Here is a 20,173-nt window from a genome sequence, read left to right as displayed (position 1 = left end):
AAATTATTGGATGAAATTGTTCCTCTTAGTCTTAGAAACTCAATAGTGAAAACCATTTAAAAAACCCAGTCCAAATCAAGTCACAATCAATGATTAAAGATTTTTCTCAAAGTTCTTGAAAAAGGGCAATTTTTGTAACACCCCAGAAATGTTTTTGCAAAGACTCAAACATTTATCCACGTGTGTGTAGAGTCAAACCGAAGGAATTGTAATTACATATATGAGTTAGGATTAATTTTTAAGTATTTGAAGTATGTTAGATGTGCTTAGGGGACATAAGGGATCTCTAACACCAAAACGAGTCCAAAGAATTCTAATCGATTAAGTTTTTGGATGGATTAGTATAAGGGTCAACTTTAAATGACTATATCTCCTAGAATATAATGAACTGGGTGTTCCACGACCTACCAAATTAAAGTTCTTTGAGTCTTCTTTCCAATGCCATCAAGATTGCAATTTTTGGGGTTTGTAGTCAAAAGTTATGACCATTTTACTACAGATTAGCACTGCAGGCCTGGACTCTAACTGCAGAAAATTTAGGCTTGGCGCTCCAGTGGCGCCCAGCGCCACTATAAAGCCAGAAAACAGCCTCAGTAGTTTGGTCCTTGGCGCGACGCGCCACTATTAGATGTGCAGGGTTTTAAGCCTATTTTGGCTTGGCGCTGCAGTGGCGCGACACGCCACTATAGGGCTAACAAGATTTTTGCCCAGTTTTCCAGATTTTTGAGGAAGGGCAAAGTGGACTTTTTCCCTAATTATATATACCCAACTTGGAACATTTTGGGATGATATTTTCAGCCTCCTCACCTCCCAAAAACCCTAATCTTCATCCCCTCTTCTCTTCCAAACATCTCCAACAAGATTTGCCCTCAAAAGCTCAAGGATTCAAGCTTCCCATTGAAGACCCAACAACAAGGTTTCTTCAAAATCTACTCTAAGGTATGTAAGGCTAATCTAAAATATGGATTAAGTTCTTTCATATGCCCATAGATGTGATGGATGGAAGTTGTGAAATATTTGAACCTTCTATGAATGTTTCTTGAATTTCTTTATATATAAATCCATATATTAATAATGTTCTTGAGTTGAGTTTGTTGAGATTATGGATTCATGTATTCATTAACATGAAACCAAGATGAGATTTTCTTTTGGTCATAATTTGTCTTGAGGTTGAGATTGATGGTTTTTATGTATAATAAAAATAATATTATTTTTCATAGTGAAATGAGGTATTCTTTTACATGAGTTTGATAAAAATTGAGTTTTAGTTATATGAGAATTTTTGGATAGTTATGAATGTGAGGGGCATAAAAAAGAAACGAAACCTTGGTAGAGTTAGAATGTTCTTTTGTCTCTATAAATTGAACATAGAATTAAATAAGGATTTTAGAGTAGATGTTTGATGATGATGTTTGGTGATGATGTGAATGATGATGTTTGATGATGATGTGAATAATGATGTTTGATGATGGTGTGAATGATAATGTTTGATGATGATGTGAATGGTGGATATTTAATATATGTAAAATAATTGATGAAGAGGTATGTTGATGATGATGCTTGAGATGAAATGGATTGGAGTCTAATGTGACTACATGATATGTGACTTGTATAATTTGATTTGATTGGAGTCATATGAGTATAAATTATGGTTTGAGAATGAGTTTAAGTAAACGATTTGTGAGCATCTTTGTATAAACTATTTATACACTATTTTGGGTTTAAAGAATGATTATTTTCATCTTCGATTTAAAAGGAGTTTAAGCGTGAGTTGAGTTTGAGAAGTCTTTTAATTATTTTGAATATTAGTATTTTGAGTATAAATGAGTTGAGTATTTTTACATAAAAATATCTATTTTTAGTTTGAGTTGAGGAGTTGAAATTACGTTTTAAAGACATCTAATATTTTCTGCATTCATTGAATTGACATGGTGTCAAATCTTTAAAATAAAATTTTGATGATTGAGATGAGTTGATTTGAAAGAAGGTCCAATGAGGCCATATTTGATTGAGTTTTGAAAAGAGTCCAATGAGACTAAATGAGTATTTTGAGTATTTTACTCACTTGATAGATATGAGTATATTGAGTCTTGGGAGGAGTATCGAGCACCGAATTGGGTAAGAGTATAGTCCATACTCGAACCAATAAACTACGTTGCCAAACGTAGGAGAGGATTGAACCGTTAAAGTCGGATGTTTCCCAAATTATTGTCCTGACATGATAGGACTTGGTTTGATTGGATCCATGATTGGTTGATTCATTCATACCCTGGCAAAGTATGAACGGATGCGGCAACAACATCGGCTTGTTGTACTATCACTCACTCATATGGTGATAGTTGTCTGTTAGAAAAGCTCCCAAATTGAGTGGATTGTGCATAATATGATTGGTTTGATTGAGATTTTTTGATGATTGAGTTGGATTGTATAACATTACTAAGTTCTAATTTGCATATTTACTTAGTTGAGTCCTTTGACTTGATTATTGAGTTGATTGTTGAATTGATTGCATATGATTGGATTGGATTGGATTGGATACGCGATATGATTGGATTGGATCAGATTGTACATGATTGGATGGGATCGAATTGTAAATGATTTGATTGAACTGTATTGTACATGATTGGATTGGATTGTATGGTATATGATTGATCTTTGTATAAAAATGTATTCTTACTTTAGACTTATGACACTTTGATTGAGTCTCTCTTATCCTTCTGATTTGAGATACTTGAACCAACGTTATTCTTCCTTGAGGTATGTTTCATTCTTCCATATTACATACTCGTACATTCCATGTATTGAAGTTTATTTGGACCTGCATCAATTCATGATGCAGAAACAGGTTTAAGAGATCGTCAATTAAAGCACCATTGAGGATCTATACATACTCAGCGTATTGGTGAGTCCTTCCCTACATTCGGAGGACACCGCTTATATATTCTTGCGTCGAGTTAGCCCTTTCCATTTTAATTTGAGGTAGCCATGAACATGTCATTGGCATCAATTAGATAGTAGTGCTAGAGGCTTCATAGACTAGATAGTGATGGGTCGATCGAGTATTTTATTTTCTTAAATCATTCTTGTCAAACTATTTTAAACGACATAGATTGAGTTCGATTTGTTGGCCCATGGCCTTTATTATATGAATTAGAGTGTTGATTTGGACTGCCCACTAAATTATTCTTTATTTTAAACTTTCCGCTGATTGATTGATATTGAATAGATGTGTGATTGGACCAAGTGGTTTGCTTGGGGACCAGCAATGGTCTTCGAGTGCCGGCCATGTCTAGGGTACCCTCTCAGGGTGTGACAAACATGGTATTAGAGCACAGAGTTCAAGAGTCCTAGGGAGTCTATGAAGCCGTGTCTAGTAGAGTCTTGCTTATGGGTGTGTTGTACACCACACTTATAATCAGGAGGTTATTGAATATTAAGAATTGTTTTCCTTCTTTCATATTCTGAGTTCGTGCGATAGAGTTTAACTCTATGAATATTTCCTTCAAATTCGTGTGTTGCTTAAATTCATTCGACTACCCCTCATACTCAAGGTGGTTGGAACAGTAAATTTGAGATTCTTGTTGATGAGTTAAGATAAAGTCTTGAGGAAGTAAAGAGACTACACAAGGCTTGAGAGGAGCCGAGTAATGTGTTTAACTCTTTTGATTTGGAAGAATGTACTCTCATTCATATGGATCGTGCGTTGAGCCACAGCGAGATATATCCTAGAATCTCATCTATAAATCTTGATCTGAATGTTATTTTTGAGAGGGAGGTTATATCTCTAAATGATTAGTGTCTCCATTTAATGGAATATGATTTGAGGCATGGTGATCTATGGTTGGTAGAATGATTGTAGAGTTAGAGGAGTAGAAATGAAATAGTGAGAATGGTAGTTGATTGAGGTCTGTAACTAGAGTGAAGTATCTATGAGGTGAGTAGTGAGATGTAATAAATGATTGTGATAGTGCTAGTTTTAAGATTTTATTTAGTAGGCTTGACATGACGTATGTGAGAGATTAAGATATTAACTTACGAGGAGTGTGTGTTATGAATGGAGGGGTATGTGACCCTCAGATATAAATAGTGATTTAAGGCTAAGTCATTTGGTAAGAAGTGGTTTAAGAGGTGTGTATGAGATAGTATAGAGTTGTATAGGCTCAAAATTTATGAGTTGCTTTGGGGGACTAGTTAGTATCATTTAGTTGTTGTCTTTGAGCTAAGGGGGAGATGAGATGATAGGGTAATGAACCAAAGTAAGTTTTGAGCTTTTGATAGTGATAAGTTAGCCAAGATGATAGTAGGCGGAGTTGAGTGAGAGTAGATGGGGAAGAGTGAGTTTTTCTTGATTGTGATAGTTGTGTTGTACTTGTCTAGTTGAGGATAGATGTGTGGAATATGAGCGAGATGAGACCTTGTGATGTGCTATAGATAGATAAGAGTATGTTAGTGTGTCTCCGAGTAAGAGGTTATACAATAAATAAAGTAGAAGCGTTAAAGTAAGCATGACAATTCTTAGATGTGGTTGAAGTGGTTAGAGTGATAGGCTTAAGTGTGTGGTAGTCACTATGAGAGTGATGGGAGTAGGCTATTGTTGACTTTTGGGAAATGATTGGATGTACGTGAAGGGTATTATGAGGCTTGAAAACAAAGGGGAGCTTGGGAGCCTTTCTACACAAAGCTTCGTCCACTACATTGGCCTTCCTCGACTGATATAAGATAGTTATATCATAGTCCTTCAGTATCTCAAGCCATCTATGCTTTCTCAAATTCAGATCCCTCTTATTGAAGATATACTTAAGACTCTAGTGATCAGTGAATACCTCACAATGCATACCACACAAGTAATGATGTCATAGCTTCAACAAAAATACCACCACTGCTAACTCCAGATCATGGGTAAGGTAGTTCTCCTTATGAGCCTTTAATTGTCTAGACGCATAGGCAACTACCTTCCCTTACTACATGAAAACTCCACCCAAACCAACATCGAAAGTATCATAATACACGGTAAAGTCTTTACCTTTCTCGTCTCACACTCATCGGACCAATAAAAGTCTACCGCCTTCTAAATCAGTCTAGTCAATGGAGCCGCAATAATAGAGAACCCCTGCAAGAAGCCATAAAACTTCAAATCTCGATTGGGGATGTAGTCCTGGTCTAGCCTCTAACTTCCTCAATCTTGGCCGGATCCACCCTAATACCCTTCTTGGACATCACGTGTCCTAGAAATGCCACAAAATCAAGCCACAACTCACATTTAGAGAACTTGGCATATAATTTTTGTTCCCTCAGTGTCTGAACCACCAACTCGAATGACTAGCATGATCCTCTTCTGTCTTGGAGTACACCAAGGTATCATCAATGAAAATAATCAAAACGAAGTCCAGATACAACCTAAACACCCTGCTCATTAACTCCATGAATGTTGTTGGGGTGTTAGTCAACCCAAAAAACATAATTAGGAACTCATAAGGGCTATACCGGGTCTAAAAAGTTATCTTGGTAATATCGGATGGACTAATCCTCAACCGATAGTAACCAAATCTCAAATCGATATTGGAGAACAAAGTCTCTCCCTGAAGCTAATCAAACAGATCATCAATACGAGGAATAAGATATTTGTTCTTGACCGTCACCGTATTTAATTGCCTATAATCGATGCACATCCTCATAGACCCACCCTTCTTCTTCACAAACAGAACCAGTGCACCCCAAGGTGACATACTAGGGCAAATAAACCCCTTACTCAGCAGATCCTACAACTGGTTCTTCAATTCCTTCAACTTTGTCAGAGCAATGCGATAAGGTGGAATAGAAATAGGCTTAATACCCGGCTCCAAGTCAATAGCAAAGTCAATATCCCTATCCGGAGGAACTCCCGGAATATCAGTGGATATATATCATTGAACTCCTTAACTATAGGAATAAATCCATGGGAGGTGACTCAGTACTAGTATCCCGAATAAAAGCCAAATAGGACATACACCCTATATTAATCAATCTCTGAGCACGCATATAAGAGAGGTCCTTCCTAGTATAGGAACCACTGGTGCCCTTCCACTCAATCCTCAAAATACCAGGTATCGCTAACGTCACAGTTGTAGCATAGCTATCAAAAATAGAACAATAAGGAGAAAGATAATTCATACCCAGTATCACATCAAAGTCTACCATCCCCAGTATAATCATGTCCACCCAAGTATCATACCCGGCTAAATAAACAAGACAGGATTGATACACTTAATCAATCACTAAAGGCTACCCACGGGTGTAGAGACATATACAAGCACGAGCATGAGATCACAAGTCGAATCAAATCCAAATATGAAATAGGTAGACACATAGGATAATGTACATCCAGGATCAAATAACACAGATACAGGTCAATGACAAATTGGGACGATACCTGCAATGACCATATCAGAAGCCTCAGCCTTGGGTCTCCTTAGAAGAGCATAACACTGAGCTCCTCTACCACCACCTCCTGAATCGTACCCCTACCTCGCGGAACCACAACACCACTACCAGAGGCTCTACAACCTCTACCTGTCTGAGCTCTACTCTGACCTCTAGCTGGAGGTGTCGAATCTCTCTCTAGAGCCATGAATAAGTGTGCTGGGGCCTGAATGAGTCTGTAGTGGGCACTAGCGCATCAAATGACCCGGATCTCTACAACTAAAACACGACCTCTAAATAGAAGACTACTGCGACGGCCTTGATGGAATACCATAACATCCTCAACCTGAACTCTAAGACCCTTAGACGAATTTCCCGCTATCGGCTGCTGGCATAGAAGCAAGAATAGGTCTCTCGCACTGAGACTGGCTACCGCCTCTATGTGAACCTTTACCTCCAGACGAGGTACCCAAAAACTGACCACTAGAATGGGCCCTCTAGGGTCCCCAATCTTCTCTTTGACCATCAATTTCTCCTTCTTGGCGGTGCTTACAATGGAGTGAAAGAAAACTCCTCACGGGCTGATCTGAACACATAAGTTCAAATAGAGAAGGTCAAGCCCTTCAAGAACCTGTGGACTCTCTCTGCCTCATTTGGGATCAACACTATAGCATGTCTAGATAATAGGCAAAAATAGGTGTCATACTCGGCAACTAACATGCCGCGCTGAGTCAACATATCGAATCTTAATCTACTCTCCTCCCGTACGATCCATAGGATAAAGCGATCCTCAAAAGCACTATCAAAAACTCCCCACTCAATCGGAGGGAATCCAACTGATCTGGACCTCATGAATGTCCTCTACCATACCCTGGCCGACCCATGGAGATGGAGTGTAACAAATTGAACACCCCTGGATTTAGCCATGCTCAGTGCCTCCAACATCTCACGGCACAATGTCAAAAACTCATGTGCACCCTCACTCTTACCACCCTAAAATTGGGGTGGTTTCATCTTCTGAAACCTCTCATAGCACTGCTAATATGTTATAGTCATATCCATATCTGGAGCAATCTGTGCACCAGTAGCTGGTACGGGAACCAATGATGGTTTTCCCACCTGATCCTGAACCACTGGGATCTGATGCTACTCTAGAGCGTGTACACCAACTCTAGTCTGTGAACCCTGTGGCGTGTCTACAGCACCCTAAGTGAAACTCTTAGACATACCCAGCATCCTCAATAAGGTGTCCTGAAGCAACGGTGGTACAGACTATGGAGGAACCTGGTCCTCAGTAATCTCAACCTGTGGCTTTGGGAAGGCCTCTCTAGCATGATCTCGGGCAGGTACCACTCATCGGGCACGGCCTCTACAAGCAACCGCTCTATGGCCTCGGCCTCTCACTCGGCCCCTATCGCTACCCCTAGTTGGGGTCTCAATAGCTACCTCAGAGACTACCTACCCTCTACCTATAAACATAGATCTGGTCATCGGCATCTGTGAAAAACAACATGCGACACTTAGCACTAGGGATAATGACTTGGCACAATAAGAAATAATGAATGAAGGAACTTTCCTAACATTCTTCATAGCCTCTTGAAGATAAGTACACATGTGTCTGTACCGATCCTCGAGACTCTACTTGGACTTGGCTTGTACATGTGAGACCTATGAATTAGGGTCCATTTGTTTTAACCAAGACACGATCAATTAATCAATCCACATTAGCCATGCCTTTCGATTATACTCGTAATCGCCACAATCTATTCAAATATTATTTCACAATCAGAAACCAAACCCAATTATATCAAGAATGCAAAATTCGATGAAAAAAGGGTCAAAGGCTCAAAATCCGAATTCACAAATGGGGGTTTAAATTCGGGAATTTTTGGATGAAATTGTTCCTCTATTCTTAGGAACTCAATAGTGAAAACTGTTTCAAAAACTCAGCACAAATTAATTCACAATCAGTGATTAAAGATTTTTCTCAGACTTCTTAAAAAAGGATCATTTTCACCGATTAAAATCCCTAAATTCATGTCAAATTTAACAATTAATCTTTGGGAAATGAAAAGTAGAGTCAAGATAACTTGCCCAATGAAATCCCATGAAAAATTCCTCTCCAAATTGCCCCTACAGAGCTCCAAAGTTCAAAAATGGAGAAACTAGCATAAATCCTGACCAAAACCCCTCTCAGATGTCACTTAAGCGACACGGGTTCGCTTAAGCAGACCCTCACTTTTGTCAGAATTGGGTCAGTTTTGCGACCCTAGCCTCTTCGCTAAAGTGGCCACATCAGTCTCGTTTGCGACTCTCACACATGCCATGAACTTTGCCTTCACGAAGGGGTCCTCTCTTAAGAAAGTTTCGCAAAACTGACACACCCCTCGTGATCACGAGGTTTGCATTAGTGCAAAAAACCAGCAAAATCCTCCAAGTCTCAAAGTCTCTAAATGACCCTCGAAATTTGATCGGAATCTCGTATACACAAACCATATATGCAACCTTACTAAATTAAACATTACGAACTCAACACAACCATCGAAATTCGATTTTGAGGTTTTCTTGACCCGAAAACCAAAAAGTCACAATTAAACCCACATTCTGCCTCAAAAGACCAAAACACCCTCAAAACTTTCAAAAAATACACAGGAACTCTCCCTAGGCCTATCACCCTCCGAATCCAACGGAGTCATCGAAATTTAGTTTCGAGCATCTCATCCCTAAATATTGACTAAAGTCAAACTTATGGCCAAAACTTCAAATATTTCCAACTTAACACCTCAAATCCATGATATGGCCCCAAATATAATTCCGCCAACTCTCTTAGATCAATTTTAACGTCCCAAAGCTGATGGAATTAACAGAATTTTGTTCCGAAACTCAAAACTCTGAATGACCTCAAAGACCACTTTTGAGACATTTTAAACCTCTAAAACTCAAAGTTTACCCAAAATCTCAACTTTTCAAGAATACGACAGAACCTACATCAGATATCAGCCACATATGACTCTGAGAAACTACCGAAAGGGGTAAAATAGTCTTTTTACAAATTTTTCAAAAATGACCTGCAGGATCATTACATTTTGATACGATGCAAGCAACCTGATGCATCTTCGAAGAAATAGACTTTTATATTGATGTTATGTGAAATAATATCTAACATACTGTTCAAACCTAAGGCCAAACCATTTTTAAAACATGTATTTTGGATATCGTGAACTTCTAACTGGAGAAAAAGGAAAAGAGAGAATAACTACCTTAACTTAAGATGCAGTTGTAGGAAAAGCTGATCTTTCTTGTGAGGACATGCGATGTAAGGTATTTTCTTTCTCAGTATCTGTAGTCTTGTAAATTATCCCCAAAAACTTCTTGATCCTCATGTTGATTATTTGTTCCAAGTGACTTGGAAGTTCTATTTGCTTCACAACATCAGCTTCTGATCCCAATTGTCCTTTTCTATTTAGGAGGAACCGAATATTATGTATGCAGTCCATTGCCAAAAAATTGGAAGTTAGTAAAAGAGTCCCAAGTGTTTAGTTCAAGTAGAGAAGGTTGAGGGACTTGTGCCTTAGTTCATAGGTTCTATCTCTCTGCATACAAACTACGGTGTTTAAGTGAAGAGTTAGTAAAAGAGTCTCAAGGTCTTACTTGAATTTCTTAGTTCATCATCGTTAATTTTACTCTTATATTTTACCATTTATAAATCAAAAAATTGTCCCAATATCTGAATTCCTTTTCCTTTTCTGCAATTAAATTTCCGGATCTCATTGGGATTAGAACAATTGGTATCAGATCCCTGGTTCTGCAACCTTTACGTGGATATTAAAGATGGAGGATGACACCAGATTGAGAACAATGGATGATGTACTTACCAAACAGTGCATAATTCTGGAGGGATGGACCACTAGCTGCAGAAAACTCAATGAAATTGAGGTGGGCATAAGGGGAACACCGAAACTAATACTAGAATTATTGAACGCCATAGAAAATAGGTCAACACCAGTACTAGATCTAAACTGTGATGAAACTAGACATAATGTATGCAGCGTTGAGTGACACATTTGTTTCAAATTCGATGCAACATCTTAGCGAAGTGCAGTACATTGTGCACGCTACATCGATTATGGGTGCACCCTGGGTCGGCTCGATTATAAGGCTACTAAAGCAAAGGATTGGGCCCCCCAATTTTTCATAAATTTTTTTCATGTACCGCTAATTTTAAAAAGAGATATGGAATAATTTTTAGGTAATAGTAGCATTATTTATTACGTGGGTACCTATATTGTGCCTTATATCCTAATGATTTTCGTGAACCCGCATTATTATTCTTATAATTACATTTTTCATTCTCTTTCACTATTTTAATTATCTTATTATTGAATATTTTGAAATCTCCAAACGGTCAAACCTTCTGCATTATGCACTTTTGTTGTCTCTTTAAAAAAATGATCAAATTTGATTTTTCATGTCTTTTTCAAATTTCATGTACTACAACATTCAACTATTTCAATATCACTATGACTTATCAAATTCAGCACAAGACTATTTCTATATTTATATCAACATCTCAAATTTCTAAGCTAGATTTTATTATTTTAACTATATTTTATTTTTTTCATTAAAAATTTGCATTATTTTCAATTTTACTTCATAAGATCTGCATATATTCTACACTCTCTAGACCTCACTTGTAGAATTACACTAAGTATATTATTATTCTTACCGTTTCCCAACGTTCCTATTCTTCTTAACTTTCCATCAATTCCTTTATGGCTTTTATTATCAAAACTTTATTTCTTTTGGAATGTTGGCAAAGGAAACTTTAACATTTTATTTTCCTTTCCTATATATACTCTTCTGTTGTTTTAATTGGAAAAAGAGAAAACCACAACACAAATTTCTTCGTCTCCTTTTGTTTCTATTGCTGGGTATATATTTAAGATTTATTATTTCTACTCCCAATTTAAACTAGAAGAGCTTTTAAATCATGGAGGATACACCTTACTGGTAAAACATCCTTAAGGATAGTGACTTATACTCCTCAAACTTTCGAGAATATTTCGTTGTTTCTGTGATTGTACAACAAGATTTTCAACAATCTTAAGGATATTTATAATTTTGTTGTCGTGAATCACGGAAGCTCAACCTTGCTTTGTTGAAGAAAGTATCAATTTCATTTTTGATGATTTTGTTACTTAGTAGTGTATCAAAGAGTGCAATGTACAAGATTAGTGACATGATTGGGTTGACATACACTGATTGGATTGAGTACAAGTCTTGGTTGTCCGGTAAAATTTTTGGTAATGGTAGTTCTACTCTTATTATATTTTCAACTATAATTGTTTTCGCCAAATTACTCAACCTTTGGAATTATACTGACAAGGTATGTAATTCTATTATAATCTCTACTCTTTTTGATGAAAACAAACATGGTTACAAGCCCAAATTTTTTATAAAATCTTCACGAAAAGAGTTGGGAAAATTGACAATTTGCTGTAATTTCCCAAGTAAGTATTGTAGCCTATGTGAGTGACTGGGTGATAGACTCTGGTGGTACTAGGCATATTTGTGCCAATAAAAGTAATTTCGTGTCTTACACCAAGTCAATAGAGGAGAAGAATTTGTATATCTTGGTGATTCAAGTACCACTCAAGTTCTTGGAAAAGGAAAAGTTCCTCTCAAACTTACATGTGAAAAAACTTTAGTCTTAACTGAAGTGTTGCATGTTCCTAATATTCGAGCCGAATAGAATTGTTTTAACAAAAAAAAAATATTTTTGTGGGCAAAGGATATTGTCAACGTGGTTTATTATGAATGAAAATACTAGTACTTCTGCTTATTTGATTGAGTCTTTTGACTTATGGCATGTTAGACTTGGACATGTTAGTTTATGTTACATTAAGAAGATGCATTTTGAAGGTCTTATTGCTAATGTTAATTTTGCAAGCATTGATAAGTGTGAAATTTGTGTTGAAGCTACACAATTTTAAAAATCTCATGCTTTTGTTTTTAGATGAACCTATTTATTGGATTTAGTGCATACTGATTTTGGAGACTTGAAATAAACTATGACTAGAGGTAGTAAAGAGTATTATGTCACATTTATCGATGACTTTTCCAGATATACAAGAGTATATTTCTTGATAAATAAGATGAGGCTTTTGAAATATTTTTATTATATAAAAAGAAGAGAAATCAATTGAATAGGGAGATCAAAAGAGTAAGATTTGATTATTACACCCGATAAAACTATCAAAATACCCTAGATAAAAGAACGCTCGCATAACATATTATTCTTAACATTTTTATCCAATTCGAGGCCGAAACATCGATCAGAAGGAAAATATCATGAGGGAAAGTGGTCTTGGTTGAATTTTAAGCCAACAGGATCAAAAGATAATTTCTCGAGACAATATTTGCAACTCTAGAGGAGTGTGCGATAGGTCCATTTCGTGAACCTGCCCCAACATAGTTCATTTTTATCCTTTCTTCATAAAACGCATTCGTTGAATGTCATTTACCTTTTCTTCATAAAACGCATTTGGGGAATGCAATTTATGTGTAATTTTTTCGTATGTTTTTCAATTTCAATGAGGGGAATTTCGGTATTTTCTCCACCCTTCCTATACTTAACCCATGAATGATATAGGTTGTGTTCAACCTTATAAGGGTTTATAAACCCTTTTTTAGACTTTTAACTCATACAAGTAAAAGAAACTAGGGCTAAAGAGAAGAGAAAGAGCTATGGTTCAAGGATTTTAAGCCAAAATCTTATCAGTTTGATTGTTTATCTTCATCCAATGTATGTAAGGCTAAACTAAAGCATGGATATTGTTCTTTCATGTGTTCCATGATTGTGATAGGTTTATTTGTGAATGAATTGAGTCCCCATGATTGTGTTTCTTGAGAATTTTCCTTAAACTTAACATATTTTAACATAATATTGCATAAATGATGTTTTCTATGAATTGTTTTTTGAACAAATGATTTAAACTACTTATTTCATAAACCCTAATAGTACTTTGACTAATATTAGATGTATATGCCTTAGGATTGATTCTAGAGCTTTGAACTTGTGAATGCATGATTGTGATTGGGATGTGAGCATGATGATAGTCTTGATGAAACTTGATAGTCCTTTGTATCTTCATTATTGAAGCCAATTGAATGGTCTCAACTAAATTTTTTCATAAATGATTGTCCCAACTGCTCATAAATAAATAATTTGGAAATGATTGGAAGATTGATTGGTTGAAAGTATTGATTGGATAAAACCAATGAACTAATAAAAGTCCATATGAGACTTATTTATTGGTTTGATTGGGATTGATTGTCTTATGAGCATTGAGTCTTGGGAGGAGTATTGAGCACCGAATTGGGTAAGAGTACATAATAACTTGAATCCAAGAACTATGTAGCCAGCGTTGAGGATTGAATCGTTAAAATTGGATGATTCTCTTTATTTTAATGTCCTAAAAAGATATGACTTGATTGATTGATTAGATTCTTGATTGGATGATTTGTACTTTACCCTAACAAAGTACTGGACGGTTGTGGCAACAGCAAAAGACTTGTTGCACAGTTACTGACTCATAAGTGATTGTTGTCGAATAAGAGAAACTCTCATATAGGTTTTGATAGTACTCTGATTAGATTGGATTGAATTGGATTGGATTGTATATGATTGGTCTCTGTCTAAACCTTACTCTTGCTTTAGATTTATGACATCCTGATTGAATTCCTTATCTTTATGATTGAGATATTTGAACTGGTGTTATTCCACCTTGATGCATGTTTTATTCTGCCATATTACATACTCATACATTTCATTTACTGACGTCCATTTGGGTTGCATCACTTCATGATGCAGAGATAGGTTCTAGAGATCATCAGCAGGTGCAACGTTGAGGATCTGTTCACATTCAGTTGATTGGTGAGTCCTCCCTTGCATTCAGAGGATACACTTATGCTATTTCTACTTTATGTTTACTATTTGTTTCATTTTAATTTGAGGTAGTCATGAATCTTTCATTGGCACCACTTAAAAAGTTGATAGAGACTTCATAGACTAGATAGTGATGTGTTGACTGAGTACTTTTAATTTCTTGAATTGTTCTTGTCAAACTATATTCATGACATAGATTGAAGTTTGATTTCATGGTCTTTCTTCCATGAACTAGATTGTTTGATTGGGATTGTCCACTTCATTGTATTTTTATTTTAAGCTATCAGTTCATTGAATGAATGAAGGGATATGTGATCAGGCCAAGTGGTTCGCTTGGGAGTCTATAATAGTTTCTGAGTGCCACCGTTATGACGGAAGGACGCAAACCCAAAAACAGAGAAAAATAAATAACACCAAATTTAATGTGGAAAAACCTTTCAAATCGAAGGCAATAATCACAGGATCTTCAAAATCCGAATTGCTCCACTATAATAATAAGAGGGTTACAAATATTCTCCTAAATGACTACACAACAATTGTCAAGTAAGGAGAAGCAATAGCTATACCAACAAAAGTAATAGAAAATTTTTTATCTAAAATAGAGCTACTGTTAGGGACCTCAAACAGGATGTTTCTGACCTCCAAATCTATTCTTTACTGTTCAAATCAAACACTAATATGTTAGGAATACTCAGTAAAAATTTCAGCCCGATCCAATGGTTAATAAATGAGAAAACATAATTTGAAGGTTGCTGATCGGAGAGGCAAAACTTTTACGGAAAACACTCTTTTCTTCTCTCTTCTCTCTTGTTGAAAGCTCTCTCAAAAACCTCTCTTATGTTCCTAATGTCTCTCAAAGACACTACCAATGAGCAATTATATAATTCTCTCAAATCATCCTATTTATAGAGTGGTACTTTTTCCTAAAGCCAAAACCAACTCCAATTAGGATTATAATTCCAATCCTTTTCCAAATAGAATTGGAAACCAAATTAGGAGAATTATTCCAATTCTTTTACAAATTGAATTGGAAACCAAATTAGGAGAATTATTCAAATCCTTTTACAAGTAAGATTAGGCCATGGGACGTTGGCTGGAATATGGGCCATATCCCAACAAACTCCCCCTCCAGCCAATGGGCCAAATGGGCTTCAAGTGGAGGAACTCTTGACAGGCTTCATGCCTGCCGCTGTTCTACAAAACTCCTGTTTTTCTGCGATCACCACTTTAGTAAGTATATCTGAAGGATTTTCATGAGTGTGTATCTTCTCAACCTCAAATAATTTCTCTTCCACGGCCATTCTAATCCAATGATACTTTCTACTAATATGCTTGGACTTATAATGAAAGGTGGAGTACTTGGTGAGATAAATGGCACTTTGATTATCACAGAATAAGACGAACCTTGACTGTTCAAAGTCAAGATCTTTCATAAATTTCTTTATCCAAAGTAATTCTTTGGCACCTTCAGTGATAGAAATATATTCGGCTTCTGTGGTTGATAGAGCTATGCACTTCTGTAGTCTAGATTGCCAGGAAATAGCTCCCCCTACAAAAGTGATCAAATAACTAGAAGTAGATTTTGAATTGTCAAGATTGCCTTCCAAATCGGAGTTTGTGTAGCATACAAGTTCAGGCTTGCCACTACCAAAGCACAACTCCATATCTGAAGTGCCCTTCAAATATCTTAGTATCCATTTCACTGCATTCCAATATTCTTTTCCAGGATTAGAAAGAAATCTGCTAACAGTGCCAACAACATGTGTAATATCTGGTCTATTGCAAACCATAGCATAAATCAGACTACCAACTGCAGAAGAGTATGGAATACATGATATCTCCTTCTTCTCTTCATTAGTAGATGGACTCTGGATCGTACTCAACTTAAAATGTTTAGCAAGAGTAGTACTAACCAATTTTGTTTCCGTCATATTGAATCTGTTGAGTACCTTCTCAATGTACTGCTTTTGGGATAATGATAACTCCTTCTTCTGTCTGTCTCGATGAATTTGTATGCCTAAAATTTTCTTTGCTGGCCCCAAGTCCTTCATTGCAAATGATTTGCTCAACTCCTTCTTAAGGAATATAATTCTAGATTTATTTCTGTCAACAATCAGCATATCATCCACATAAAGTAGTAAGATAATAAAATCATCATTAGAGAACTTCTGAAAGAATACACAATGATCTAAAGAAGTTTTCTTGTATCCTTGATTTTCGATGACAGATTCAAACATTAAGTACCACTGCCTTGGAGCTTGTTTCAAGCCGTACAAGCTCTTTCTTAATTTGTAGACATAGTTTTCTTTTCCTTTAACCACGAAACCTTCAGGCTGCTCCATGTAAATTTCTTCTTCTAAATCACCATGAAGAAAAGCAGTCTTGACATCCATCTGCTCAACCTCTAAATTTAGACTTGCAGCTAAGCCTAGAACCATGCGAATAGAAGACATTTTCACAACAAGAGAGAAAATTTCATCAGAGTCAACACCCTTTCTCTGGCCAAAACCTTTGACAACTAACCTTGCTTTATATCTAGGTGCAGATGTATGTTGCTCTTGCTTTACTCTGAAGATCCATTTATTTGTCAAAACTTTCTTACCTTTCGGTAACTCCACTAACTCATATGTGTCATTCTCATAAAGTGACTTCATCTCATCTTCCATGGCTTCTATACACTTATCTCTATGAGTATCTAGCATGACTTCATCATAATCTTCAGGTTCTCCCATGTCAGTCAAAAGTTTATACTCATTAGGAGAATAACGTGTTGACTTTAGCTTCTCCCTAGTAGATCTTCTACAAGAGGTTTCTGGAGCATCTGGAGTAGTCATTTGAACATGAGTTAGTGGATGATCAATCATAACATCATTACTAGGAGCATCTTCAAGTTCTACTCTCTGATGATCATTTTGATCTTGATCTCTATCGACATTTGTATCTTGGATTCCTTTATGTGCAAAAGATATATTAGTACTAGGAAGTGGATCAACATCAACGAATCTCTCATCAATCTGAGAATCTGTTTTCTCAATCTTGTTAATATCTTCAATTTTTTGGTCTTCAAAGAATACAGCATCACGACTTCTGATAAGCTTCTTATCAATCGGATCATAAAAATAATATCCAAACTTATCTTGACCATAACCAATGAAGATGCACTGCTTCATTTTAATATCCAGTTTTGATTTCTCATCTTTTGGAACATGCACACAAGCTTTACACCCAAAGACTTTCAAGTGATCATAGGAGACATCCTTTGCAAACCACACTCTATTTGGAACATCACCATCCAAAGCAACAGTGGAAGACAAATTGATAACATAAGCAACAGTGTTAAGCGCTTCCGCCCAAAAGGAATTTGGAAGTTTAGCCTCTGAAAGCACACATCTAACTCTCTCAACAAGAGTTCTATTCATCCTTTCTGCCAAGCCATTCAATTGAGGCGTCTTAGGAGGAGTCTTCTGATGACGAATTCCTTGTGCTTTGCAGTAGTTATCAAAGGGACCAATATACTCACCACCATTGTCAGTGCGAATACATTTTAATTTCTTTCCAGTTTGTCTCTCAGATAAGGCTTGAAACTCCTTAAACACATCAAGTACTTGATCTTTTGATTTTAAAGGATATACCCACAACTTGTGAGAATGATCATCAATAAAAGTTGCAAAGTAAAGTGCACCACCTTTTGATTTTACTTTAAAAGGACCACACAAGTCAGAATGTACTAGCTCCAGTAGTTTAGACTTTCTTGAAGGAGGATGACTGTGAAAGGAAACTCGTTTATGTTTCCCAGCTAAGCAATGAATGCATCTTTTCACCTTTGCTTGTTTCACACCAGCAAGCAAATTCTTCATAGCCAAACATATGATCCCCCTCTCGCTCATATAACTGAGTCTCTTGTGCCATAATTCTGACAAAGTCTCACTTTCTACCAAATTTATAGAGTCCCCAAGAATTGATCCTTGTGTCACGTATAAATTTGAATGCTTTCTTTCATGAGCTACAATCAAAGAGCCTTTGGTAAGCTTCCATTGTCCATTGAACAAGTCATTATGGTAGCCATCATCATCTAGTTGTCCTATAGAGATCAAATTCAAAGGAATGTCTGGAGCGTGCTTGACATTCTGAAGGACTAATGTTGTACCAAGATTGGTCTTCAAACAAACCATGCCAACATCAAGTACCTTAACCTCACCAGCATTACCCATCTTTAACATGCCGGAATTAACAGGAGTATAAGATGAAAAGAAGTCTTTTCTTGATGTGACATGCGATGTAGCTCCAGAATCTACTATCCAACTTGTATCTTGAGATACAAAATTGATGACGTTTTTATCACAAGCAAATAGAAGGTCATCTCGGACAACAACAACAATATTGTCTCCATTATTTTCTTCTTTCTTTCCTTCTCTAATCTCTTGCTTCAACTGATTGCAAAATTTTTTAATATGTCCTTTCTTTCCACAATGATGACATGAAATATTTTGATACCTGGATCTTGACTTGCTTCTACTTTTACCTCTACTTCTCGAACCTCTTGTTTTACCTCTCCCTCTACCTTCTGTAAAGAGAACGTCTGAATGTGAGGATGTGCCTTGAGATCTTCTTCTGACTTCTTCATTCAACATACCACTTTTTGCATATTCCATAGTAACCTTACCACCGGGAGCAAAATTTGTTAAAGAAACTCGAAAAGTTTCCCAAGAATCTGGTAGAGTATTAAGAAGCTAAATTCCTTGTATTTCATCATCAAAATATACACTCATTCCTGACAACTGATCAAGAACACCTTGAAAATCATTTATATGATCAAGAATAGGACTGCCCTCCTTGTATTTAAAGGTCATTAATTACTTTAGGAAAAATATATTGCCAGTTTTTGAAGCGTAAAGCGTCTCCAACCTTTCCCACAATGTTCTAGCATGTGTCTCATTCACAATATGGTTGTGAACATTATCTTCAACCCATTGCCTTATATATCCACATACTTGTTGGTGCTCAAAATCCCAATTTTCATCTATCACATTCTTGGGTTTATGAGCAGCAAAAATGGGAAGATGTATCTTTTTCACGAACAATAAATGTTTCATCTTGCTCTTCCATATGTTTTAGTTACTACCATTTAAATACACCATCTTGCTCATATTACCCTCCATCAAAAAATACTTGATAGACAATCAAAGCTCTAATACCACTTATTATGACGAAAGAACGCAAACCCAAAAACAGAGAAAATAAATAACACCAAATTTAACATAAAAAACCTTTCAAATCGAAGGTAACAACCACGAGATATTCAAAATCCGAATTGCTCCACTATAAAAATAAGAGAGTTACAAATATTCTCCTAAATGGCTACACAATAATTGTCAAGTAAGGAGAAACAATAGCTATACCAACAAAAGTAATAGAAAGAAAATTATCCAAAATAGAGCTACTATTCGGGACCTAAAATAAGATGTTTCTGACCTCCAAATCTGATCTTCACCATTCAAATCAAACACTAAGATATTAGAAACACTCATTAATAATGTCAACCCAATCCAACGGTTAATGAATCATAAACCGCAATTTGAAGGTTGCTGATCGGAGAGGCAAAACTCTTGCAAAAAACACTCTTTTCTTCTCTCTTGTTGAAAGCTCTCTCAAAAACCTCTCTTATGTGCCTAATATCTCTCAAAGACACTACCAATGAACAATTACATAATTCTCTCAAATCATCCTATTTATAGAGTGGTACTTTTTCCTAAAACCAAAACTAACTCCAATTAGGATTATAATTCCAATCCTTTTCCAAATAGAATTGGAAACCAAATTAGGAGA

Source organism: Solanum dulcamara, chromosome 4 (assembly GCF_947179165.1).
Source record: "Solanum dulcamara chromosome 4, daSolDulc1.2, whole genome shotgun sequence".
In the NCBI taxonomy this organism is placed as follows: Eukaryota; Viridiplantae; Streptophyta; class Magnoliopsida; order Solanales; family Solanaceae; genus Solanum; species Solanum dulcamara.
This window is presented reverse-complemented; position numbering follows the sequence as displayed.